The following is a 2523-nucleotide window of genomic DNA, read 5'->3' as shown; positions in this document are numbered from 1 at the left end:
TAGAGTTTTTTATTTTATTTTTTGTAGCTGGAATTTGTTAAGATTCTAACTGTAATGCTTTCTGGAAATGTACTTGATGCTATGCTTTTGCAACAAACTGAATCTCTCTAAATTCTTTATTTTTCTAATATAACAATAATTCTTAAAATCTTAAGTTTGGTCTCTTGAACAACAAATCTGCAAGCCTCATAGTAATGGTCACAGAGACACTACCTGAGTCCTTTTTTGGTCTGAGTTTTGTTTGTTTTGGCAGACTCTAAAACTCCTGATTTCTATCTTTGTTTTTTCTCTTTTAATTGCTCATTAGAACAGACTTGGGAAAAGGGTAAGTGGGACTGCCTGGCTGGATTACCTGGACTCTGCTTAGCTTAATTAGGAGTGCACTTATGCCCAGACCTTCTCTGTTCGACCATCAGGTGATCTCTAAGGAGACCCTGGTGCTGACAGGGCACCTAAAATTTGCCAGTAGAGTGGTGGCCCCGGGATGTCCATTTCTTTGGTAATTGTGCATAGCCATGCAAAATCTTCATTGACAACTGCATAGGACTAGATTCACATGGGGAATGAAAGAGGATCTATTAGTATGGAGTCAGTTTTTGGCAGAATTTAACGGGATCTCCTTTTGGAGATGTGAGATTGGGCTAAAAGCTGATTTCCATGTCCATTCAGATGCAGCAGGATCCTTAGGATTTGGTATTTACTTCAGAGGAAGGTGGTGCATGGGCACTTGGCCCAACGAGTGGCATCAGAGAGGTATCACGAGAGATCTGACATTCTTAGAATTTTTCCCGATAGTGGGTGCGCTTTGGCTATGGGCTGAAGAGTGGTCAAATTCTGTGATCCAGTTCTGGTGCGATAATCAAGCAGTTGTTTACATTATACACAACCTTATGCCGCATTCAGAACAGGTCAGGTTATTGTTCAGGGCATTTACATTATGAGCATTGCTGTTCAATGTACTAGTGCATGCCCGGCACGTACCAGGTTTGGAAGATAGGATAGCTGATGCATTATCATGCCAACAGATAAGGTTACCAGACATCCGGCAAAAGGAGGACGTGTAGCGGAACCCAAAAGATAACGTCATTCCTGCATGTCAATCAAGGAATAGAGCAGGAGGGGCGGAGTCAGAGTGGCAGTTGGACAGCTGGAGGAGACAGACTGGAGTTGGGATGAGACAGGGATAGAGAGAAGTAGGGACAAAAAGATGTGGAGAGAGTGCTAGGGTTTAGGAATAGATAAGAAGGGGTTAAGAAAGGAAATTGAAAGATTGAAACATATCGAACAAGCAGGAATGAATATATAAACATAATATGAGAAACACCAGTGAATGAATACATGAAACAGTTACATATTTAATTCTCCTTATGATTTTGTTCATTAATAAAAGAATGTTTCATCAAACCCCTGATTCCTAAGTTCTATGAGCAGCTCCTGTGTGTGTGGGACCTGAATTGTTATTAAGAGATTACCTGGTGGCAGCGAAAAGGGCGTATTTACCTTTGTAGAGCCCACAGATATAAAGGGCACAAGGGGGATCGCCACAACATGTCCTACTTTTCAGGAGCATGTCCTCCATCCGGCAGGCAAGACTAAAAAACTTCAACATGTCTGGCTTTTGTATCTCACCCCACCCCACCCCTCCCTCTCCCCCACCCCTTGCAGCCCAACCTCTCCCTGTTACTTTCTTGGTTGAGGCCCTTGTAAATCCTCCAGTTCTATCAGGGATTGGATGGAGATAAGGTGGCTTGATTGTTTAGGGCTGTTCCAGCCCTGAGCAATCAATCCCCGGCTTGTGGATGGCTGCTTCTGTCTGGGAGCTGAATAAGGCAGGAAGGTGTGTGAGAGATGGATGGATGGAAACCTGGATAGGAGTGAAGTGATTGCACTTGCTTGCCTGCAGGAGGGGAGGCTGTTCTGGGGTTTGGGGTGGTGGTGGTTCAAAGCCAGGGAAATAGGGGTCCGGCTGGTCCCTCCTTCCTCCTAAAGCCGGGGAACAGGAGGCATTTTTATCTGCCCCTTCTGCCCTGACCCCCCCCCAACCCTGGGGCATGTGCAGAGTGTGTTTACAGGTCCAGGAGCATATGCAGAGTTATCCCCTATGCTTGTGGGAGCTGGAACACACACATACATACACACAAGCAGATTTCTCTCAGCTTGAGAAATTGCAAAGGGTGGAGAAAATGGCTTTGTGTCTGTGTGTCTGTCTGCAAATCCATTTTCTCCACCCTTTGCATTTCTCAAGCTGAGAGAAATTCACGCCTTCTGTTTTCTTTCCTGGTTTTTATAAGGTGTTTCAAATCTGTCACACAACTTTTTAAAATTTTTATTTCACTTTATTATGCTTTTATTAAAATTAAAAAAAATCAATAAATAAAACAAGGGGGATAAGTCTCCATTAAAGGAAGGAATAGATTGTCTCCGTTGGCCCAGGGAGTCCAGTAAGTGTATATGTAGATTTTTTGTGTTTTGTTTTTATTTTTTAAACATTTTTTAAAACTTAAAAACACAGTGGTCAGTGGA

The sequence above is a fragment of the Pogona vitticeps genome, chromosome 3 (assembly GCF_051106095.1).
Source record: "Pogona vitticeps strain Pit_001003342236 chromosome 3, PviZW2.1, whole genome shotgun sequence".
In the NCBI taxonomy this organism is placed as follows: domain Eukaryota; kingdom Metazoa; phylum Chordata; class Lepidosauria; order Squamata; family Agamidae; genus Pogona; species Pogona vitticeps.
This window is presented reverse-complemented; position numbering follows the sequence as displayed.